Below are 26,175 nucleotides of genomic sequence, written 5' to 3'. Positions count from 1 at the left end.
AAGTGGAAAGAAAATTACGGCACTAGCTTAACCAACAAGAACATTCATCCTGTTTGAGAGAAGCAAGCATAGCTTATAAAGTTAGTCAATCTAATCAATAATATATCTGACATTTTCCATTTTAAAAATTGAAAATTTGCAAACAATTTTATTAATATGCTGATAATTGTTGCAGTATGTAACATTAATATGGCATGTGGAGGTTTTTGAAATATGTTCTCACATACAATGCCACAGTCATTTATCACAGTGAACCTAATGGTATTTTTAATACTCAAGTAATAGATGGATCAGCATTAAAGCTCCAAAAGCCTTCATAACATTAAGATCAAACACTGAAGATTTTCATTGCTTCAGAAGTTTTGTCCATTACTGGGTATATAATGAGCTACAGTCATAATAAGAGTGTAGGTATACACCACATTACAAATTACAAATTACATATTACAGTGTTCTTTGACAAGCACTTTCTCGTTGTGATGTGGATATTCACCAATCCAGTAAAATACCAGAATATATATCATTATTTTCATTTTACAGACCTGGAGACTGAGGCTTAAAAAACGTTTCATAGCCTGAGCATGGTCCCACTGACTTCATGATTAATTCACCAAAATATTCTGCTTCTTTAAATCAGAAATTAGAAGAACACAGTTATAATTAAGTTGGAATCATTGATTGTCTTGAAATTAAATGAAAGCTCCTCCTCCACCAGTGTCTAGCTCGACAACAGGAGGACTTAAATCTAAGGCGTTTAACTCCTTGGTGGTGAGCTTTTCCTTGGGAAGGGAAACATTTGTTTCATTTGTTTTTTTTTTTTTCCTGCTTTTTTAAAAACATGCTCAAGGTAGACAGCAATTCTTTTGAAAACATCAAGTAAGAATAATTAAATTCTTGGGCAAGATGAAGCAATCAAATCAGTCCTATATATAACACAGGAAAAACGTTGGAAGGAAAAGCAAGTTTTCCAAAAACAAAATTTGCCAAAAAAAAAAAAAAAAAAAACCCACTGGAAAATGTAATTCAATCAAGAAATAATATTTTTTTCAGTTTGGATTTATGTCATTACTTCAGTAGGTAGTGTTAATAGTCTCCAAATGCCAGTGTGTATTCATGAACACTTAGCAAGTTCATGATGTGATACATTCCTTTTTGGATACATCTTTTGTCAAATCCATCTGTCTATGGCAGATATGCATAGTTTTACAGAACCTTATCTGCAAAAGAACTTCCACAGTTAGACAAAAATGGCTTTAGAAAATTGAGAGGAGTGGATGGAAGAAAGATCAACTATTGCTGTTTGGGAGATTTTTTTTTGCTTTCTTCACCATGCCTTGCCCCCAGCCCACTGTCCACCTGGTGCCTCTTGACTCCTTTTCTTAAAGCCGTGTTCTTTCACAAGTAAGAGATGTGACTCTGGTATCTCAGGGAGAACTAAAGAGATGGAGGTCCCAGAGGAAAGTACTGATGCAAGACATAAATACTCCTAGGATATACCCACCAGCATTTCCCTGAGCCTTGTTTTTAAACACCCTCTGAATTCTATAGGCAGCTGATTAATGTTTGATAATTAAGCATTTTTATGTGATTCATGTCACTAAGGGCCCAAGCAAGGTAATGTAAATAAAGAAGGCCAGAAAAGGTGGGGGAAGATGTGAATACCACACCAAGTGAGCCACATGGACCCAAGGAAAAAGAAGAGCTGAGCTGAAGTCAGGAGTTAATTCAGATAAAGTAGCTTCCACTCCACCACTTACTCCTCCTAGATGGGCTCCAAACCATCTTGAGGGATTGGATTATATTTCTTTTATAGATGCACTGCTTTCTTCCACTAAGTTAGGAATGTATAGCTAAGAATGAGCCAACAGTACTATTTGTGTCTATGGCTACAAAAACTCAATAAATCAACTTGCTATTTTGGGTCAATAAATGAACTTATTATACCGTTTCTTCATTAAAGTAAATGTGTTTCTAAAGGAATGTATTGAAATTACATTTTTAAAAATCTATTTTGCATATATTTGGTTGATACAGAAAAGGAGTCTATGTTGGCTACTTTTCTTTTTATAAACTTCATTCATTGGTATGATCTAGAAGGGAGTAATATTTCAGACAGCAAAAAAAAAAAAAAAAAAAAAAAAATTTAGACCAAATTTCATTTTTGTTGCCCAGGAAGGAGTGTGATGGCGTGATCTCAGCTCACCGCAACCTCCGCCTGCCAGGTTCAAGCAATTCTCCTGCCTCAGCCTCCTGAGTAGCTGGGATTACAGGCATGCGCCACCACACCCAGCTAATTTTGTATTTTTAATAGAGACGGGGTTTCTCCATGTTGATCAGGCTGGTCTTAAGCTCCTGACCTCAGGTGATCCACCTGCCTCAACTTCCCAAAGTCCTGGGATTACAGGCATGAGCCACCGTGCCCAGCCAGCAAAAACATTTTTAACAACAAAACTTTGCATTTCCAGTGTGATCTTAACACAAAATTATGCAAAGCCACAACTAATATTTTTCTACTACTGGCTAAATCATGCAAGTTGTTTAAATGGGTGCAACCAAAAATAAACTACTAATGTTATTTTTATAGGAATTGGCAAGTAATTACCAACTGTAGCCATTAGAAGTTTATATTTGCCACAGGAATCTGTGATTTTTAAAACTGTTGTAATGATTTATGTTTGAGAGTCATACATAGCACAAATGTACACTTGTATCTATACATGTAAAGAGGAAAAATTAGACAAAAAGCAGCTTGAAAAACAACCCAAAAATTTTTTTTGAAATGATCTAGCTTTGTGTTGTATTGAGAAAAAGTATAAAAATTATTTGGGAGGAAGAAAAATATTTCTAAGCACTAATTTCATAGGCAGAAGTCCTATTATTTTTTATGATAGGCTAAGAGAAATCAATAATGATTTAAAAGGAAAAAGTAAACTGCTCACATTTACCAGTCTATACTCAGTGTTAATTCTATCCTGCAGCATATGCTATAGAAGGTAATGAAATGCTGATGTTTTCTAGTTTTTCACTTCAATCTGCTTCAGCTTTATCCTAAACCTGTCAGCAACAGAAGTTACCCTCAGCAATCACACAAACCTAACAACGGCTTCTCTAGTTTAATTTGATCTGTTCCAATCCCAAATTCCAATCCACATACTTTTCTTCTGTTATGGTTGTCTGTATGTGTTTAACGTACTTTTTATAAGGCTTTTTAAAACAAGCTCATGGTTTTTCATTCAGCCCTCTACCACAGAAACAGAACCACTGAAGAGCATTTTTGTTCATACAAATATGTTCTAGTTATTCATAGCGTATGTCTTCAGCTGGCTTCAGATTACAGTGAAGAAAAGTATTGCTGCCGTCATTTTACATTTCTCCTTTTTCTGTGCTCTATCTGCTGTGTACCCATGTCCCTAAAGCATTTGTTATGACATTTGCTGCTCGCTCTCAGTTTTGGACTGAGATAGTAGGGGAGGGGAAACCTTAAAACTTGCCTGACTCAAGAGCTCTCTAAGCTACTGCTTTGATCCCAGCATCCTGCTTTAACCTGCTCCTGTTGGACCTTTGTCACTTTACTGACCCCATAATACAAACAGAGTTAGCAAACGCATCAAACAGCCTCCTTCAAAATGCAGCTTGACTGTGATTCATGGCACAAAGCTGGAATAACCCTGCCAGGTCTTAGAAGCTTTCAGATTCCTCGCCTTGAACTTGATACACATTGTACAGCACCTTAAAAACGAATCATCTGCTAGTTCAGTATTTTCTGCTTACAATCACTCCCTCCCAGGGCATGTAATTAATTTACTGAGCTTAGAAAAAAAAAAAAAAAAAAAAAAAAAAAAAAAAAGTCAGGATTACTCACACAGTCTTGAAGATGCAATGTCAGCTATTTAGGACAGAAACATCCAAGGCCGTGTCAGAACTCAATTACGACTACATATGCATTAAGGCAGGAACTGGCAGGCCTCTGGATACGGCAACTAGAGGACTCGTGCCTCTCGTACGCTGGGCTATAATCTATGAAACTGAGCTCCAGAGCCAGCCAATCACTTAGCTCCTCATAACAAGTCTAACTGGCTCTGGAAAGCTGAAAGGGCTGCACTGGAACAACGCAGATGAGGTATTCTACACATTAATCTACTTATCTGGAAGCACTTTGCCTCTAAAGGCCGGAGGAAAATCACAGATTCCTTGTCAGAGGGGAAGAGGAAGGTGTTCTGGGGAAAACACAGCTACACCTGAGCAAGATCTCTCCCCGGCTTGGCAATCCCAGCTGTGCCGGCGCTCCAGGATCCCAGGCGTCCCAGAAACCAAAGGGCAGGCACGGCAGCGAACGCCAGAGGTAATTTTCATCTTTCTTTTTATTTTTAGTAGAATAATGCTGACTGAAAATGATAAGCATGAAGTCGCTGAGGCAACTAGATATGCTTCGATTTTATTTTATCTTTTTCTATTTCAATTGTGTGGAGGATCATTTGTTATTAAGTCTGAGGAGGGGGAGAATTAATGTTTCTGAAATAAACTTGAAAATGATCATTTGTGGAGGAAAATAGAGGATGTTCCAGAACAGTTTCAGAGCTACCTTTTCAGATGGGTCAGCTTTTCACCCACCCACAGAAACAAGAGGCAACGGGGCTGAGACAGGGAAGAGGGGGATGAGTTTCAGGAGCAGTTAAAAGTTTTTTGTTTCTTAAAGCAAATATCTATGCTCAGAGAGAAAATTGGGAAGATAAGTTACTGCCCAGCTCCTCTGGCCTTTGACACTTAGACCACATAAGAATGTTCCCTGGTAGGAGGGTCTGGACAGAGAATCTTAAGAATCCTAAGAAAGAATCAATACTGCTCCCCTGCCCCAGGATTTTTTTGTTTTCTTTTCAATATTAGCCTTATTTCCCATTACACTTTAGTGTTTGTTATACCAGCTACTTGTTACACCATACTTCTACATTTGCAGTTATTAAAGGATCTGTGGAAAACATTTTAAAGTCAAAATTATTAAAGAGGCAACTAAAATAAGAAAGAAAAAAAAATATGAAACTGACATACACATAACCCAAACACCACACCCCTTAGATACTTAATGTACTTAACCCAATGACAGATCCTCCCAAATCCTCAGCAAATTATGTTTCTTTAATAAATTTTGTAGCAAGTGTAACATTAGCAACAAAAAAACCTTGGCAATAAACTGGTACATAACTAAATCAATCCATATGCTTTCATAGTGACAGTAGAATGTACATAATATTTTATTTGTGTCATTGAACTTATAAGCTCCTAAGGGAAGAAGCTGGGAAGAAAAACTTGCTTTGTTTAGTGGTGAAATATAAACAATAACAAAAGAGACATTTATGCACTTTTTGTTGGCTGTAGATAATTGACTGAATTCAACTTGAGATTTGACACCAGAAAGAAAAACATGGCGGTAGACAGAAAACAGAAAAAGTAATCCATTGGCAATTTCCCCTCAGGGTATGTTCTTTGAATTGCCCAATCTGTAGCTAGCCAGGGAAGAATATTTCTGCTCTGTTTAAATAGTTTTTATTTAATTAAACCTTTGTTTATTTGACAGTGTTGCTGCCTTCGGTGACTATGTGAGAATGGAAACTTCTAAGGAAGCCAGGTTGTTAGGATTGTTACTCCCTTTAGTCAAAGATAACGTAGATTATTATCCAGACTGAGATGGAAAACAAGCCTTGTATTGAATTTTCAACACAGACTCCCTGCTTCTCATCTCCTTAATAAAATTTCATTAAAATCCCCTTCAATTCCCATGTTCAAATCTCCATTTGTTGACAGACAAGGCCAAGAATACTCCAAACTGAGGCATCTAAGCCATTTCATTTGTATTCTGGTCCAGAAATTTCCCATAGGAAGACTTCACCTCCTGCAACTTTGAAGAAAACTATCTTACTGCCCAAGACAATCACCAACAATCATCCACAAAGTCATTTGAGTTGAAGCTTTCACAGCTTTTGTCCATTCTGTGTGTCAACATACAACTGAGTTACAGACTGTCCCCTGGCTCTCTGACCCTTACAAACTCTGCAAGTTTTGTTTGACTCAACTTCAAGCTGATCATCTGTTAGTAAGTAATGTTCACTCCAAAACACATTCATGATGAGAACTTCCCAAGAGACCACCACTGCCTTCCCCTCCTATAATTATAATAATCATGATAACCTGAAACATGTTACTGAGACTTGACATGTCTCTGGGGATTGAAATACACTAATACTTGGAGCTGTCCCATATCAGGGGCCACCTCACCCTGAAACAAAGGAAACCGTGTCTCATTATTATCCACCCTGGGCCACCATAATACGCTGTGTACATTTCTTTACTTTGCCCTGTGCAAAACAAAGCAATGGAAGAGGAAACTAAAAAATATACATATTAATACCATTGTCTTCTTTTGCCTAAAATTATTAATGTACCATGTCAGAGTCTGCTTCCTGCAGGCATCATTCTCAATTCATCAAGACTTGTATTAGCAAGTTCTGGCTAGAGAGACTATCTCCTATTATCACGATCAATTAATGTTTTCTGGTGATCACATCAGGTAGTGTCTAAGAAGTTCATGGTACACAAGGGTCATCCAAATAGCTGAGTGCAGTCTTTGCTCATATTTCCTTCATCTCAACCCCACAAACAAGAATTAAGATGATGCCAACAAAAGAAAAGTTGCTCAAGAAAGTAAAACTTTTTCTGAAGCAAGCACTGTCAGCAACTCTCAAGTATTAGAGCAACTATGGTAAACTGAAAAGTGTTTCAAAATCTGGGCCAAGAATCATTTCTAGGTCCATAAGTTAATTTGTCTGGTCTTGCTATTTATGTAAGCTAAAAAAGTCACTCATGAGTAAACTACAGAAAACATTCAGACCCATCATGTTAACATGTCAAAGCAACTAAGACTAGCAAGGTATTACCTCCACTCCAGGTGACATGGATAAATAGTCCCATTATTTTCATAGTACCAGCCTCTACCTAAGGAAACCCTAGACCTTGGAACCAGTTTCCTGGTAGGGAACTGCTGACAGTTTCAATGCTGACAGTTGGAGCCAGTGCCTTATAGAGTAAACCGAAATAAAAATAGTTGCTTTTTAAAATGTCAGCAAGAAGGCCTGCCTCACCTTAACAAAGCAAAAAAAAAAAAAAAAGTTTTAATTCAAATTAAAAATCATGATACTAGAGATGGGAGTTTATGGTCACTATAAGGATAAAGCTCATGTTCTTGTTTCAGATAACAAAATATTTTATCTGGACAAATGGATCTCAAATTAAAATTTGCTCTTGGCACGGGGGAAATTTTTTGTTGTATTTTGTTGTGGTTATTATTGTTTAAATCATCTTCTCCTAAGGTCATAAACATGAAATCATTCTAATAATGCATGTGAGAAAATTCTAAAATATATTACACTTAAAATTAACATAAACCATCAACCTTTGGTACTCATACATTGTAGTCAAAACTCTTCTAGGTAATGAGACCTGAACAAAAGGATCCATTTATTTATGGTCTTGCTCTTTGTCTAAGTTTCTCAAAAGCATTAAGGCAATGACATATACAAAAACTGGCAATTACATTTAATAAGACAAATGTGTGGAGTACATTCTTAATATTTGATGCTAAAACCACTTCTTTGCTTCAAACAACATGTAAAGCGGTATAACATGGTGGTTGGTAGAAACTCTGGAGTCAGGCTACCTGGGTTCAAATCCCAGCTCTGACTCTTAATTGTTGGACCTTGAGCAAGCTACTTAACAGCATTATGCCTCTGTTTCCTCCTATACAGAAGGGTGCCACATATGGTAACTACCGCTTAGACTGGTGTGAAGATTAAACGGGCAAATACATGCTTAGAACTAAATCTATTAGATAGTGACTGCTCATTAAAAGAAAACTGTCAGCTAGGCATGGTGGCTAGCCCCTGTTATCCTAGCTTTTTAGAAGGCCAAGGCAGGAGAGTCACTTGAGTCCAGGAGTTTGAGACCAGCCTGGGCAACATAGCAAGACCCCATCTCTGAAAAAAAAGTATAAATAAATAAATAAATAGTTGGGCATGGTAGTACATACCTGTAGTCCCAGCTACTTGGGAGGCTGAGGTGGGAGGATGATTTGAGTCCAGGAGTTGGAGGCGGCAGTGAGCTATGGTTGTGTCATTGCACTCCAACCTCGGTGATGGAGTGAGATCCTATCTCAAAGAAAACATTTTAAAAACAGAAGTAAATAAATTAAAATAAAATAAAATGGTGATTTTTGTTAGGATTAAGCTTGCTGCAATAAACATACACAATATCAAAACTGAAGGTGAATTAATGTACTGCCAGATGTGGCGAAATGTGTCTACTCACATCACATATTGCATTTCAACTATTTGTAAGTAAGATTTTGCCTTAAGGCCTATAAGGTAACAGCACAGTGAGGTATGTCGGTCACTGTTAATTATCAGTTTTTTGCCTGGTCTCATTTGACACTTTTAACCCTGCCCTGCTTTTTGCTGTGTCATGCAAGGACACTAACCCAGAGTGTCCTGAGTCTTATGCTCACTAAGAAGCAGCAGAAGAAAGAACAGAGTCTGCTTGGTGAAGGAACAGCCACCCTAGAGAAAGAGTATGGACTTCTATACACAACCATTCATTCATTCATTCATTCACTACTTATGGGTGGTCTTCGTCCTTATCTCCTCCCACTGTCACGCGAACACCCACCCGCTGCACCTATCTGCTTCCTATTCCTGAGAGCCCCAACACACGCAGCCATTTTTCTGCAAATGCAGCCCCTCTAACTGCACACCCTTCCCCAGCACCCACCAGGAAGACCAAGAAAAATGAGTTCCTTCACTGGAAATCCCTTCCCAGCCACCTCCTCTCCAGGGAAGATGTTTACTCCCTGCTGAGCAAATTAATGAATCAGTACCACTTACCACATAAATTAGCACTAGAGGACAAATAGACATTGGAAAAAGTGAGGGATATTTTCAGTTTAACAAAAAAATGCTGTAATATTGAAACATAGGGTACTTTCTGCAAGATCAAAATTCCAATAAAGTCAAATGTTGAGGTTTATTGGACCCACAGGCAAACTCTTGGTCCAAACTTATTGGACCCACATATAAGTTTTGATGATTCCAAACCATTAGGAATCATCTCTAGTCCTTCTCAAGATGTTGATAAAGAAATGCAGAGGAGCCCAACGTAGTCCCTAGAATTGATTGTATATTTGAAAGATTTGCATGGAGCCTGGCAAGGAGTTGAATGAGCTAGGCTAAGTCTCATTTATTGGAATTATGCTACTCCTGGCAGAAGAATGCATTGGGGGTAGAGGGTATCTCAGACTCAGAGATGGGTAATTATCTGCCTCTTCCCCCTCTGCTGGTGCAGCTACAGAATCCGACATAAAGATTCCCTCCCAGAGCCTCTTGTGCCACTGACTCTCACCACCGGCAGCACTGCTGCAGTGCAGTCCTGTGACCATGGGGACAGCTCCTCAGTACTGGACATTCACTAAAAGGAAAATGATGGAAGAGGCTGGAGAATTTCAGGAGACAGTGTTTTCTGGAAGACAGCCGTCAGAATTGTGACACAGGTCCAGTTTGTCTTTAGAGCCTTTCTTACTCCTCCCCAAAAATAGTCTCCCTGGGGTCCCCAGTTTCTTCTTTGTGGCCCACAAAGGGGCCTATCCTTCCTCCCATCAGGTAAATCTTTTTGTGTGCCATCCCCAGAGCAGCAGATTAAACCAGTCTGTGAAAATATGAGTAAATGTTCCTGCTATCTTCCAAGTGGCATTTCATTTCAATAGGGATTTTCTAGAACTAAACTGAGAACCAGAGAAATAACTACCAATGAATATTTCAGGCCTCATGAAGCATGACAACAAAGACAGAAGGTAGGCAGGCCTTTCTGGGCCCTAGGGAATCACACCTGCATATCCGCTACCTTCCCCTCTCAGAAGTGGGCCAGCCCTATTTGCACAGCCCTGGGCCAAGGAAAAGGCCAAGCATTCCCTTCTCCATGCAAGGTCACCATCGTGATTATACAACCTGTATAACACCTGTAAGTACCACCTTCATGGCCCCCTCTCTACCTCCAGAGCACAGGCCACCACTAAGCAAGGAAAGAGTTCTCACTTATTTAACCCTCCCAAATAGAGATAAATATCACACATAGTACCTCAAAAGCAATTTGTAATCACCAGCAACTGAAAGAGACATGAGTTGCTCTATATCTTACAGTCCATAATACTTTGTCTAACTTTTGTCATGAGAATTTGCACACAGAAATCAGAGGAGTGGAAAGAAAGCAGATTACACTGAGTCACACTTGTACTGGGAAATCACACAGTGGCTCTTGAACATCATGTGCATAAGGATGACCCAAGGCACCTGCTAAAATGATAGATCCCTGGCTCTCACTACAGAATGCTGATCCCATGGCTCTAGAGTAGAATCTGGGAATCTGCCTTTTCATTGCCCACGCCCACCACCACCCGTCAATGTTTAAAGCCAGTGATCTATGGACCACACCTTGAGAATCTTTGAGACAGTACATGCAGACTACTTAACAGAAAGCCTGGAACAAGTTGTCAGTGCTTACTAGCTAGCATTATTAGCAATCAGAATCAGTCCCAACTTCATAGACTCTATTTAGACTCGACCTTTTGCTAAGTGAAAATTGTACATGGGTGCGGCAGTATGGTAGCAAGCCAGAAGTTGTTTTAGTGCAGGAAGAGAAATAAGAGGGATACAGTACCTGTCCTTCTAATTATCATTTAACCATTAATGAAATCTCTTGAGCCCTAATTATGCCCTATTCCACAGTTTCAAGAGCTCTGAAAAGATTACACAGGGATATCTGAAATAATTATCTATGGACCAGAAATTCCCAATGTAAAAATAACTCAAAACATTGCCATTTTCATTTTTCTGCCTCAGACATGGAAAGCAAAACAAGGCTATTTGTTTGGTACAGCAAAGCAGGCCCCACGTGAACGGGGAGTTTCAGAATGGCTGAGTCCACCAACTGTGGCACAATATCAGAGAACTGAATCCCAAACCTGAGTCTTGTCTATTTCCTTTTGCTGTTAATGTGGGCCCTCTGCAAATGGTTGGAGCTGAGTATGTCTACTTACCACTTGGGCTCACTCCTCACCATAAATGGGATGGCCCTTCAGGAAATCTTCCCTTTGCTTTGCATGCTCCTGAGTATAGGACAAAGCGCTGTTGTTTAAGAACATAAATAACAAAAGCTTTGTTCTCCCAAACCGAGAGGGAAACTGTAGATCTGCCCAAAAGCACTTGGTCTTAAACTGCCTAAGGATGACAAGAATGAAATATTATTTTAGGCGGCCCATCAGCATCCGTCACTCAATCTCCTCTCTTGGCTTCAGAAAACAATGACTCAGTATGGCCTTTTTCTGACACACTGCAGCCTTAGGAAAATACTGCTCCACATATTTGGAACTAGATCTCTCTCTGCATTAAAATAAGTGGAAATTATTCAAAAGCCCACTTAGCTTTCTCTCTTTGAATCCTGGGCATAGGGACACAGCTAATGAAAGAAAAAAAGGAAACTGTGTAGGACCAAAACTCAAAATACTACTTTTTAACCAGGTGCTTGACATGTATTTTATTGCTTGATTCTCACAATAACCTCTAAGACTTTGCTGTTATCTCCATTTTCGCCAAGAGTAAGAAAGGTTAAATAAGTTTCTCTAAGGACATAGAGTTGATAGGTGGAAGTGGAAAGAGTTAAACAGCAAAGGGAGTAAAGGTAGCATGAAATTCTAACTGTTAAGATTTAAATGAACAATCGCCCACATTTCTAATAATATAACTGTAAAGAAATGTGATCGTTGTGTTTCATAACCTGTTTTTGTACCATTAAATAATTGTTCACATTCATATATGAAGCTCTACACCAAAATTTCTATTGACTATGCAGGATTTCACAGAAGGTATTTGTCATAATTTGCTGCCAGTTCTCTATTGATAAACATTGAAGTTATTTCTCATTTTCTCCATGAATATGCTTTTGCAAACATACTACATAAATATATTTTTACATTTGTGTAGTTGTCTCCTGAGACTAAGTCCTAGACTGAGAATTTCTGGGTAAAATGATTATACATTTTACATTTCAGTATGCATCAGCCACCAATCCTCCAAAAGGTTGTATCAGGTAGTTGTATGAGCACGCCCATTTCCTCAAACTCACCGGCACACCAAGTTTAACCAACCATTCACATATCCGCCAAAATGATGTGAGGAAATGACAGCCTTGTTATCTTTATAATAACAATGCTAATTAGAGGGGTTAGGTGTTAGGGATCTTTTCTTCTGTACTGGCCACTTGCAATCCTTCCTTCCTTCCTTCCTTCCTTCCTTCCTTCCTTCCTTGCTTGCTTGCTTGCTTTTGGTAGGATCTTACTCTGTTGCCCAGGCTGGAGTGCAGTGGTGTGAACACAGCTTAACACAGCCTTGACCTCTCAGTCTCAAGTGATCCTCCCACCTCAATCTCCTGAGAAGCTGGAACCACAGATACATGCCACCATGCCTGGCTAGTTTTTTTTTATATATATTATTTTTTGTAGAGACAGGGTCTCACTATGTTGCCCAGGCTGGTGTCAAACCCCTGGCCTCATGTGATCCTCCCACCTTGGCCTCCCAAAGTATTGAGATTACAGGTGTGAGGCATGGGGCACGCTGGCCACTTCTAATTCTTTCAGAAATCAATTAGCCCTATCCTCTTTCTACTTTTCTATTAAAGTCTGAATCCAAAATTAATTGCAAGTGCTTTCTCCCACCCCATGCTGTTTTCTCATTGTCTGGGCTCTGCAAAGCTGATGTGCTGGTATATCAGAGACTTTGATCTATTGCCAAGAAAACTTTGGCAACATATTTCCAGGGCAATTAGTCAAGTTCCTTAAAATATATTCCAAGAAGGAACACAGGTTAAGTATAAAGAATAGAAAGCCATAAACTTCTCCTCAGTTGTCTGCTTCAGAAATAGGTCATCCTCTATCAGCAATTGTTTATCTTAAAGAAACAATGATCCATTCAAACTTAAATCTTGTTCTTCTGCACAGAAAGTTTGGATAACAGAGAGAAGGCAAGAACAGTTTGGAGGAACATCCCCAGAACCAGTGGCTGGAAAGGAGAAATACACACACACACACACACACACACACACACACACACACACACACACACACACTTCCATGCCCCAGACAGAGGAAGAGCACAAAGATTGCTTGGGCTGAGACTCAGCTTAGAGATGTCTTTGCTTAGAGGAAAATGAGGCCCACAGATATAAAGTAACTTGTCTAAAATCAACCAGCAAACAGCAGTCCACTGTCTCCTTGGACAGAGCTCATTCCGCTAGAGGACCCTGGCCAAAGCTGAAGCAGAGCCCAAGTTGAGTCCCCAGAGCTTAAAACATTGACTATCTCTCCCAAAATGCCGGAATTGTGTTAAAAAAGCATTATAACAAGAATATCCTCACCTCAGGCCCAGAACTTGTGCAAATGGGGTCCGGGCCACATGGATGGCCAGCATCTTAGCTGCTAAGGTTGGACAGGGATCTGACTGGCTGTGGGTGAGGGTTTAGGGACAAAGTTAGCATGTCCTCTTGTTCCCGTGCTCAAGAAAGAATACGATCAAATCCAACCAACAACACTGGGCTGGTATCCAGCGCTTACAATATCTAGCTTTTTCTTTACAATATCACTTGTATAATCAGCTTGGTTTTTTTCAATCTTTTTAGCCAATTCCATGCTCTGAGCTAAAGAAAACCAAGCCTGGCCATGTAGTGGTTCTGTCCTCCCATAAGGGCTTCTGCCTTAGCCCAGCAGAGACTAAAATGTGACCAAAATCTCTGATTGTAGAACTGTACGAGGGCTACCCTATCCCATCTCACCTGCAGAAAAACGCACGGATGAGTGCCCACACGCATTCCACCTAGGTGACCAGCTGCTCATTGGCATTAGCTCCCTCTCTATAAAACCCTGCATTGTAGAGCTCTTACCAAACCCAAACAAAGGTTCTGTTTCACCCAACGCAGATCCTTGATGAAGCCTAGAAAAGTGTCTTCCTCCATCTTTTCTCAATTCAAAGCGTTTTTGTGAACTCTTCAGATATCCACATGAGCCAAACAGAATAAATAGTTCACACTGAGACGTAAAAAGCAACTGGTTACGCGTATTTAGGAAACTGTCTTAGAAAACAACAGTGGTCATTAGTTTGTGCCAGGAAATGTGCATGCATGATGCCGTTTAATCTCGCAACGACTTTCTAAGGTGCTTCTTTTTACCCACTCTTTCTATATGAGGAAACAGAGGAAACAATAAGGAACAGCTTATTTCTCTAGACTCAGTTGATTCCGCTACAGAATTACATGAACTTTCATTGAGACTTCAGCAGTTCTTCCAAAAGACCAAGAGAAAAGTCTATCTTGAATGTTAATCTGCCATGAAAGTTGACTCCTGGCTGCTTGACAGACTGACTCCCCTCATCTTTCTCCTTGGGGGTGGTGGGGCTGGGTGAGGGGGGCGGCTAAAAAAGGAAAAAAGCAGTCTCATGCTGATGCCTCTTTCTGGAAATGGATGTATTCCACAAGAGAAAATTCTTTCCAAAACGTGGTGCTTATTTTAGGAGAGTTGTGTGGATTCCCAGCCATCTTCACACAGAAAGTCTTATACCTCAGAATCAAGAATAAACTCTTCAAGTAAATCTCAGCAACCCTATTGGTCATTAAAGACTCCAAAAATAAACAACAAAGAGCCAGACAGGGAGAGTTACGCTGCTGGCCCAGAGCATTTGTGAATACATGAATTTGCAGCAGACATTTACAAATCCTTATAGTACATTTCTCTCCTCTCCTTCAGTTTTCCTGCTAGCCCTCATGGTTTCAGGGTTTTTTGTTTTTTTGTTTGTTTGTTTGTTTGTTTGTTTGTTTGTTTGTTTTTTTGCTGATTCTCAAGGTTGGAAAACATTTAATTGCTTTTGTTTCTTACACATTCACTCAATTTTAATTAGCAAATTTGCTTCTTTTCTTTTTTTCTCCAAAAATGATTTAAAAGAAACTAAAACCCGGCCGGGTGCGGTGGCTCAAGCCTGTAATCCCAGCACTTTGGGAGGCCGAGATGGGTGGATCACGAGGTCAAGAGATCGAGACCATCCTGGTCAACGTGGTGAAACGCCGTCCTTACTAAAAATACAAAAAGTTAGCTGGGCATGGTGGCTCATGCCTGTAATCCCAGCTACTCAGGAGGCTGAGGCAGGAGAATTGCTTGAACCCAGGAGACAACGGAGGTTGCGGTGAGCCGAGACTGCGCCATTGCACTCCAGCCTGGGTAACAAGAGCGAAACTCTGTCTCAAAAAAAAAAAAAAAAGAAACTAAAACCCAGGCTGGGCATGGTAGCTCATGCTCTAATCCCAGCATTGTGGGAGGCTTAAACAGGAGGGTAACTTGAGCCCAGGAGTTCAAGATCAGCCTAGGCAACACAGTGAGACCCCATCACTACAAAAATCAAAAAAATTAACTGGGTGTGGTGGCCGTACCTGTGGTCTCAGCTACCAGAGAGGCTGAGGAGGGAGATCACTTGAGCCCAGGAGGTCGAGACTGCAGTAAGCCATGATTGTGCCACTGCAGCCTAGCCTTGGTGACAGAGACCCTGTCTCAAAAAAAAAAAAAAAAAAAGAAGAAGAAGAAGAAGAAAGAAGAAGGCGAAGAAGGAACAACCTGAATTTCTTCGTCCCAATAATGGAAGAAATTTCTACTTGAAAATATTTAAGATTTATTTACAATACATCTTATGCAATACTACATTAGAGAAAATAACTAATTCCATATATTGTCCAAAATGAAATCTGACTCAGTGCTAAATATCTATAAGGACCTCAATAAATATATGTTAAGTAATTTATATTCATCAGGATGATAATAATACCATGCATTTAGAAGGAACTTTGCTATTTTCAAAATACTTTCACTCATGTCGTTTTGAATAACTCTCAAAATTCCACGGAGGTCTAAGAGGGGACTTTGTGAACACATATATGAAGTTTATATCCTGGCTTTGCCACTTACCTGCAATGACCTCAGGCAGCTTACTGAAATAATCCGAGCCTCAGCTTTCTCAACTGTAAACTGTGAATGACAATTGTTCCTTCCTTGCAGAGTTGATGAGAGACTTAAGATAACATGTGTCAAAGACACAGCAAGAACCTGACCTACGGTAGGCATTTGGAAATGGAAATTATTGCTATGATTATAAGGCAGGACTGATATAACTAATTCCTCTAACAGTTGAGGCAACTGAGGCTGGAATAGATTAAATGACTCAACCAGTCACTACAGCCACTACAATACCAGAGCTACAGGTCTTCGGTCTGCCAAAGAAGAGAATGCTTTGTGCTTTTCCAAAACTAAAATTGCAAAGGTAGAATTATTGCCAAACAGCAGTATCAATCTCTAAATTTCTAAAATAGTTGACCCATGGTTTTGGAGGGAGCTCATCCCTCTTAAGTGGCAATAAAAGTGTTTTGGGGATCTTTTGTAGCCTCTAGCACATGACAGGCAGAACTTTTTTGTCTGTATTTTTTTCAGTTCTAGATTTACTATCAGTTCTATAACATAGTTGATATGTCTTACTGTCTTGGAATTTTTTTTAATTATGTTACTATATTTGGCATTATGGACCATAATTTTATACCTGTTTCCTAAGGTTATGAAATTCTTAGAACCTTACAAAAAGGGTAAAATTTATTGGTGCTCTCTGCAGCAAGCCTAGCTGAGCTTTTGTGAAATCACTGAACTAAGCTACTGAAGTTGAGTATCACTCACACATCCATATCTTTTCAATGATGTGGATAGAATATCTGGAGTCAAGATAGCCATACTAGTATCAATATTAACCCTAGTGAATAAAAATGTAAGAGAAACAAAGTGAGGGAATCTACGGTGCTCCTTTCCCCACTTACTTAGCAGAAACAAGACAAAACATAGACAGGGTACTCTACCTGCTACAAGAACACCAACATTGTCAGTATTTACTTGGTACTCTATCTTCTGTGCTGTTTAGCCAACAACTGTTCCAAGCTATGAGAAAGTTCTTCCTTGACTTCTCTATTCTTGGCTACTATGTGCTTCGTCTTGCTTTGGTCCCCTTGCTTTTTTATGTCTACATTCCTTTCATATTCCCTGTATTTATATTTACTCCTTCCTTTATCCCTCTGTCCTCTATTACATGAAAGCGTTTTTAGAAGAATCAAAAATCTATGGAAATGTAAGGTTGTTGTAGCATTATTACTTGTATGTTTATTATTCATGTCAAGACATTATTAAATACCTTTTACATGCTCACTATTGTATCTATAACTTGTTCCTCCTACTTTTATCTTATTTGGTCTTCTACAGGTTTATCAGAATACAGCACGTAAATATTAATAATAGAAGCAGAATTGAAGATCATTCTGTTAACTTTTTTTTTTTTAATCTGGAAGTATCCAGTGAGCCAGGCAACATTTGTTAAACACCACCTGCAAACACAATCGGGGTACCAAAATTACAGAGGAAATTCCAAAGATATGAAAGATATGTTTCTTGACCTTTATAAGCTTCAAACCCAGTCAGAATGATAAGTCACATGATAAGCAACTGAAGGGGTCAGCTGTAAGATGTGCATATAACTAGAGTTCAAACCGAGAACAAAATTTGAGTCAGCTAGGTAGAGTTTATCATGTAACTTTTTTCTGAAAGTGAATTTTAAAAGGAAAGATGATAAGTCAAAGGGAATAACGGCATCCTATCTGACCCATCAATGTTATTAAATCCCTTTCAAAGCCTTCTGCAGTCTCCTGGGGACTATTCCATTCTCTGACGACTCCCCCATTTATGTTTTGAATGTATTATCTAAAGCTCCCTTGGAACTTAAAAAAGTTCTAATATGTCTTTACGCATTTTTTTTTTGCTTCCATGATCTTGCATATTGCTTTTGTATAAGTACAGCAGCCTGATTATCTGGTGGTTTCAAGCTTTTTTTTTTTAGGTCTTTTTAGATATTTATTTTTAGCATGACGTGAAAGGCAACATTTTTTAAAAAGCAATTCTTTAACATCTGCTGTTTGAGGTAGGTAGTATAGTACAGCAGCTCTTGAGACTTTCTTTAATCCCTCTCCAGTGCCCTGTATTGTCCCTCAGGCAGTTTCCTTCTCACTACAAAAAAAGATCAGTTAACAAAACAGCCTCCGCTACACTGAAATAGGGAAACCAAAGCAAAACCATTTAAGCACAGTCTGAACTTCAGAAAGAGCCAGGTTGAAGTTAATTGACTTCAGTAAGCACCAAGCTTAAATTGTAATCATTTCCACCATGTTTTCCAACAGTCTGCATCTTCTTTTTTAAATTTGACATTAAAATTGATGTAGTGTGACCTTTACTTGAAAATTAAAATTTATTATGGTTAGAAAAAAGGGGGGATATTCTTTTAAATGAGAAGCCAGTTTCCCAATTCCAGAACGGTTTCTGTTTAATTGATTTCTTCATGCCACTTGGGGTTTAAAGCCAGGTGGCAAATGGGAGAGCTCCCCTAAACTTATCCTCCCCCAACAAAAGCATAAAATGCCTCATCTGTCTGCATGTAGGTGATATTCATTTTGTTCCAAAATAAAGGATACAGTGTCAGAATAAAATATCTAAATAGAATTGACATAAATCTTACATTTGTACAAAGGTATGCTTGATCAATGATTCCTGAAAGCTAGTATTTCTTGTGAAGGGGGTTTTGGATAACTCCCTAGAGGGAGAAAAAGAGAGGAAGCACTACAAGACTGCATAGAAAGAGTAGAAAAGGTCGTTTTTCACAACATTTCCAAAGGTCAATGAAGGCAAGGGCCACTGTTAGGACATAGTATTACTCATTATTCTCCACGCTCGTCAGGACTCTCTCCCTGCCATTTTGGCACATTTGGGAATCTTGTACAATTTGCTTGCTTGTTTCCAATCAGGCAAATTTAATCAAGATGTGTTTCTTGATTATTTTATGTTTCTTGATTATTTTGTGTTTCTATTATTTTCACCATGTGACTTTGAGTTTTAAACAAATAGCATGGGGATAAAGCCTTTGTCTCACTGGTTATCCTTTTCTCTACCCAGCTCTTATCTTCTGGATGAAGAATAAAGAGCTCTCAGACCCAGAAAGCATGTCAACATACCTTTTTCTCCACTGGGAGACACTGAGCTGAGCACTCTATAATATAGCCATGGGTACTTGCACATGCAACCGCAAGCCAGTGTTATTTGCCTGGTTCTTTTTATCATAGGTTTGATTTAGCAGGCAAATTTACAAGACTCAGTGCTAATGGATATACTCTGGGGCTACTTCAAAGCCAGACCTTAGGTTTATGGAAATAAAATAAGCATAGTACTTCAATTACAAATACCTACTTTACATTCTAATGTACACATAAGAAATGTTCAACCTATAAATCCTGGACTTGCTTTCTGACTCAGTTAGAGGATCTCCTAATTTGGTCCTTAGCGCCTTCCTTAGGATGCCATTTTAATCAGTCTGCATTCACACATATATAAATCGAGATCCACCATCTTATCTAATACATGTATCTCTTTGCCAACTGGCAGGCTTTTGGAGAGATTAAAAGTTATGCTGCCTGTCTCTAGCCCCATCAGGAAGCAGCTGAAGAGCCCACACAGCCAACACAATTTGCATCTTCCTCATCAAAGCTTTCAAAGTACAGATGCCAGCCTGTTGGAACCAGGGTGGATTAGAACATTCCTCTCCTCTTCATACTGTCTGAGATCCAGATGGCAAGCTCTGAAAGGTAGCTATACAGAGACAGGCAAACAGGCAGTCAGCATCATTGGAGTGTCCCCTTATGTAGGGTATATAGGAAATGACACAGTTCCTGCTCTGGAAGAACTGGAACATGTATTCACTTACATGTGTACACACCAACTTGCACATGTATGCACAAACATGCAAACATGAATGCACATGTGTACACATGTGAATACATTCATTCTCATGAATATCTGTGTATGCACATATGCACATGTGTTCCTGATATAATGGGAAAAAAATAAATTTTCTCTTTGGGAAATCACAAAAAGAACAAAAATTTTTTAATTAATGCAAAAGTACTATTGAGGCTCTGAGGTTTGGAAGAAACTATTCCATGACTGCTCCCTCCACCTTACGAAATTTAAAATCAGGATAAAGGAATAAAGGGAAAAGTGGTAAACGTTTAAAAAACTGAATAGTAAAAATTATATTCCCAAAAGAGGAGAAAAAGGGCAAATACTGCCAAAGAAAATCAGACAGAATTTATTTATTTATTTATTTATTTAATCAGAGAAAGAACAAAAAGGAATGGAAAGCAAGAGAGGACAGAGTTGCAAAGGAGGCTGAGTATGAAGGTTTAAGATGAAATGATACTGTGAGAAGCGTAGGAGCCTGCAATTGAATTAATGTGAAATTCCTGAGACTGCATTTTAACTTTCAACCAAAATGAATAATGAGAAATTTTTAAATGTAGAACTAAGAAACATGGATAGGACTTCCCTCATAGTTCAAGTAAGACAAAATATGGTTTCAATATTTTCTCTGATTATAAAAATATATAGTCATTTAGACAATTTGAAAAATACAAAAAGAAAACATAGAAAGGAAAAGAATACATTTGTAGTCTCATTACCAAAAGATAAGCTCTGTTAGCAGATGTTCTTCTGTTCACACATAAACAAATTATGATTATGCTATGCATGCCATGATTATTTTCACATCATGTCTTGTCATAAACAGTTTTTCATAATAGTAAGTATTTTTTTATTTTTTTTTTAGATGAAGTCTTACTTTGTCACCCAGGCTTACTGCACAATCTTGGCTCACTGCAACCTCCACCTCCCAGCTGTTCTCCTGCTTCAGCCTCCCTGAGTAGCTGGGACTACAGGCACCCGCCACCATGCCCAGCTAATTTTTATATTCTTAGTAGAGACAGGTTTTTGCCATGTTTGTCAGGCGGGGCTCGAACTCCTGACCTCAGGTAATCCACCCACCTCAGCCTTTCAAAGTGCTGGGATTACAGATGTGAGCCACCATGCCCAGCCTAAGTGATATTTTAAAACTATCATTCTTAGACACTTTGATTCCTAGATTTTATATTATGAACAAAAACACTATAAATATCTTTATACATAATTTCTAATTATTTCCTTTTTCTAATTGCTTTCTTAGGAAATATTCTTGAAGGATAAATTTGGTATCTGGTGCAAAAAGTACAAAATCTTTTTAGAACATTTATACCAATTTATACTGCCACTGACAATATAGGAAGTTTTGTTTCACCACATCCTAGACAACAGTGAGCATTTTCTTTATTTAAAAAAAAATCTTCTGCTAGATTGATAGGGGTACAAAATACAATGTCAAGACACCACCCCAAATAGAGTTTAGTACTTTTGGTGCACAGTTAACCTCAGAATATGCACAGAAGTTCTTAGACTTTTTGGAGTCATGAACTCCTTTGAGAATCCCATGAAAATTTATGAGCTTCTTTCTATAAAAATATTCATATACAGCAAAATAGACCCCTTGGAGCTCATCCTGGAACAACCTCAGACTGACTTCTAAACATCTGACCTAAGTTGAATTTCTGGAACATGAGCTCATTTTAAGCCAGGAGTCCAATAACTAGTTCATGCACATAGAACCTGTATGGTTTAGTAGGAAAGGATTCAGCTTCAGCCATAAGGCTTGGTTTTCAGTTCTGGCTCTACATCTAAACATGCTCAGGTCCTTGTCACATACTGGGCCTGTAGGATCCTTCCATCGATAAACCCCCAAAGCTCTAAGATAATGTCATCCTTTGCTGGCATGTTGTAGACACCTACTCTGTGGACAATATGTGGTTATTTTCTGTACCCAGGCTGGGTTCTTTGATGTTCAGGAACAGCCAAAACCTTCTTTGACTCTAGTTGATACCTGTTCCAGGAATACAAATAAATGTCAATACAGTTGATTACACACATCTCCTGTCTTCAGTAATCAACTGGGAATTCCTTGGGAGCAAAAGTTGTGTCTAGATCAACTTTGCCTAACTTATTCACATTCACCAGTAAACATCTGCTAAAATGAACCAAAACAAAAGAGGACTTTATTTAGAGTTTTGTTAGAAACAGAAGAGCACAGAGTATCTTCCCAAGTCAAACAAAAGGAGTTCCATTTCACTTGGATGGACCATAATTCTACAAAAAGTTTAAACATGCATACGCATTGACCAACAAACATGTTTCGAGCTGATTATCGTTATTTGTGGCAGTTATGTTCTACAAAGTCACTGAGAACACTGAATTAGCAAATAGCTGAACCATTGCTCCCAGGGGAAATGCAAGATCAGGTTTCTGCAAGTTCTGGTCACAATATTTTCATCAACTAATCAATACATAATCTTGGTTTTTGTGTATTTCTATTTAAAGATACCTTATTTAATATATATTGTCAATTTCTTAACACTAAACACACTGCCAGCAGCTCATTCTAACCTGAGTTACAGGTTTGAATAAAGTTTATCTAACATGCCGATTTCTTTTTTCTTTCTTTCTTTCTTTTTTTTTTTTTTTTTTTTTTTTTTTTTTTTTTTTTTTTTGAGACAGAGTCTCACTCTGTCACCCAGGCTGGAGTGTGCAAGTGGCATGATCTCAGCTCACTGCAACCTCTGCCACCCGGGTTCAAGCTATTCTCATGCCTCAGCCTCTGGAGTAGCTGGGATTACAGGTGCATGCCACCAGGCCCAGCTGATTTTTATATTTTTAGTAGAGATGGGTTTCACTGTGTTGGCCAGGCTGGTCTCAAACTCCTGACATCAAGTGATCCGTCTGCCTTGGCCTCCCAAAGTGCTGGGATTACAGGCGTGAGCCACGGCATCTGGCCAGATTTCTTCTTATTAGAGCCTTCTTGTGCTTAGGAACACTGGGCAGCACTTTAGCACTATGCTTGGAAGCCATTTCACATGGCAAAATCACCAGCAAAAAAGTGCAAGAATTCAAAAGCACAGCATTAAATGTACCATGGAAAGGATACTCGCTTACAGCATGAAGGCCAGAACACGACAGCTGAGCATCCCTTGTTCACTCTCATGTGGGAATGCGCATGTGGCACAGCTTAAATTTTTCACTGCTTCACACTCACCCACAAATGGCTGCAAAAGCACCACAAGGATGGCTTTTGGGACTACAGATACATTTTAGCAAGTAGGTGGAATTGCCAACACATAATCTGATAATGAAGATTGGCTGTACATTGATTTTCTCTCCATTCAACCATTATTAGATCATTTCTTGCACCGGAGTTCCCCCTCCAGATACTAAGACTTCTAGGATTTTTTTCTCTCATTTCATCTTTCTTTCCCTTCACCCACCTCTGACTTCACCTTCGGCTTCTTGGCTACACTTCTGGCCTTGCATGCCCACAGCTTCTGCCTTTTTCTCTACCAGTTGCGCCTGGCCTTTTCCTGTAGTCTTCTTTCACACCCTGTCCTGCTCCACCCCTTTCTTTTTTTTGTACTCAGTCTCTTAGAAGGCCACACTCTTTGGAGATACTTCTTTTAACATGAGGTTACATTTATTAACATTTATGGTGAATACTTGGCCCAGTGAGCTTCCCTAATCCGAGATGGGACATTTGGGTATGGAAGATGATGAAAGGGAATGAATGGGGTCAGGGATGGTGCCACTGGGATCAGTGTAAGGGCTGAGGAACCAACCCATAGGTGAAGAAGGGAAGAAGAGAAACATCACAGCTGGTTCCAGCACCACAGATCCCATCAGGAGTCAACTCTGAGGAAAGATCAGGAGAGATCAGGCCTTGAGCTAAGGGGAAGACAAAGCATAGGGAAGGTCCAGGCAATAAATGGCTCTACAGGAGCCCAGGGAATAAAAAAAGAGGTGAGTAAGAGAACCCTAAGCAGCAGCTGCTGGAAGAACAGTGAGACATCCTCTGGCCTCCAACATGCACTAATTCTCAGCAGCCCATCAGAGGAAGAGAACACAGGAAGAACCATTTCCAGCTGAAAGACAGGCAGAAGGCCAAAGAAACAGCATTCTGCAAAAGTTTCTCTGTCCTTGGTTTCCATCTCAAGGTTTCTTTCTATACCTAGTATCCCTGCCTTAGAACACTACAACACCTACTTCTTGCTTTTAACCTAACTCAAACTTATCCTTTACGTCTGGGGAGACTATAGAGAAGATGGTGCTTATCTTACATTTTAAAGAATGAGTGCAATTTTGAGAGGCAAGACATGGCTAGAAAAACATTTCTAGCTAAAAGAACAGCTAGAAAGGACATGGTGCGAATGGAGATTTGCGGTTAGTCCCTATGGCCGGAGCATAGGCTGCAGGAAAGGAAACAGGAGGTGATACAGCCGGAAAGGCAAGGGCACGGAGGGCTTCACATCTTAGTGAGACTGAACTGTTTCCACAGACAACGGCTGTCTATGAATGTGTGAATGATGACGGCATGATTTTGTTTTAGGAGGATAAGTTCTGGCAAAAGTATAAAGGGTGGACTGGAGAGACAAGAAGCGGTAAGGCAGCTGCTGTGAAAACTTGTAAGACAAGTGATGCTGTGCTGGTCTCCAGCACTAACAGCAGAGATGGGGAGAGGCAGACACCTGTGATGGGGCACAATCATCCTGGGTGACAGCCTTTCACATGCTTGAAATCCCTCCTGCCATGGTGGGTTTTTTTGTTTGCTTTTTGTCGTCGTTTTCGTTTTTGTTTTGAGACAGAGTCTTGCTCTGTCACCCAGGCTGGAGTGGAGTGCAGTGACAAGATCTCACTGCAGCCTCCACCTTGCTGGTTCAAACAATTCTCCTGCCTCAGCCCCCCAAGTAGCTGGGATTACAGGTGCCTGCCACCACGCCCAGATAATTTTTGTATTTTTAGTAGAGATGGGATTTTGCCATTGTTGGCCAGGCTGGTCTCGAAATCTTGACCTCAAGCGATCCGCCTGCCTTGGCCTCCCAAATTATGGGATTATAGGCATGACCCACCATACCCAGAACTGCCATGGTGTTTTTTTTTTTTATTGCATTTTAGGTTTTGGGGTACATGTGATGAACATGCAAGATTGTTGCATAGGTACACACATGGCAGTGTGGTTTGCTGCCTTCCGTCCCCTCACCTGTATCTGTCATTTCTCCCCATGCTATCTCTTCCCACCTCCCCACCCCCCCGCCCCTCCCCCATTTTAAACACTGCTGAGTTTGTTGTTAGACACTCAATAAATGCTTGGTAAATTAAGAATACAGAATTTATTATATGCTGTTGATTCACATGTTCACCAAATATACCTGTCTTGGTAAACTAAAAATTAAAGTAACTTATTTTAAATTATTTATTTCATAAGAATCATTCTCCTACCAGAATATTTTATGCCAATACATTGTATTGTTCTGTGAACAAACTTAGCAGGTAATAACATACTGTAGAAATTTAATAATAATCATAATAATAATGGCTGCCATATATGAACATGATACTAACTCATTTTCCACCTCTTTTATTCTTAAAACAGTACTTTAAGGCAGAAATTATGGACTCTGTGTTACAGATAAGGAAACTAATGCTAAGAAAGTTGGAGTTGTTTTCCCAAGGATATGCATGCAGCTAGTAAGAAACAGAGCTACTATTCAAGCCCAGGATTGTCTTAATCTAAAATCTGCAGTCATAATTGTCACATTATACTATAGTTCATTTTAGAATAGAAAAAACTATTTTAAAATATCAAATTTTTTAAATATCAAAATTCTAATTTTTTTTCAGGAGTCTCGCTATGTCTCCAGGCTGGAGTGCAGTGGTGCAACCTTGGCTCACTGCAGCCTCTGCCTCCAGGGATCAAGTGATTCTCCTGCCTCAACCTCCCAAGTAGCTGGGACTACAGGCATGCATTACCATGCCCAGCTAATTTTGGTGTTTTTAGTAGAGATGGGGTTTCACCATGTTGGCCAGGATGGTCTCAATCTCTTGACCTCGTGATCCACCCACCTTGGCCTCCCAAAGTGCTGGGATTACAGGCATGAGCCATTGCACCTGGCCCAATTTTAAAATATCTTAAAAGTAAAAGCACTAAGTTCATATTTTGAGCACTATATTAATGC

The 26,175-nt window shown here is 39.4% G+C and overlaps 1 long non-coding RNA gene across 1 annotated transcript in view; it reads left to right on the top strand.

Moving 5' to 3' along the window:
* The first annotated feature begins 4,279 nt into the window (after window positions 1–4,279).
* Window positions 4,280–26,175, top strand: part of LOC101049871 (uncharacterized) — a 57,070-nt gene continuing 35,174 nt past the window's right edge. The window contains exon 1 of the long non-coding RNA XR_012516191.1: window positions 4,280–4,342. This is a non-coding gene — a long non-coding RNA (uncharacterized LOC101049871). The remainder of the gene's footprint in view (window positions 4,343–26,175) is intronic.

The sequence above is a fragment of the Saimiri boliviensis genome, chromosome 1 (assembly GCF_048565385.1).
Source record: "Saimiri boliviensis isolate mSaiBol1 chromosome 1, mSaiBol1.pri, whole genome shotgun sequence".
NCBI lineage: Eukaryota > Metazoa > Chordata > Mammalia > Primates > Cebidae > Saimiri > Saimiri boliviensis.
This window is presented reverse-complemented; position numbering and strand designations above follow the sequence as displayed.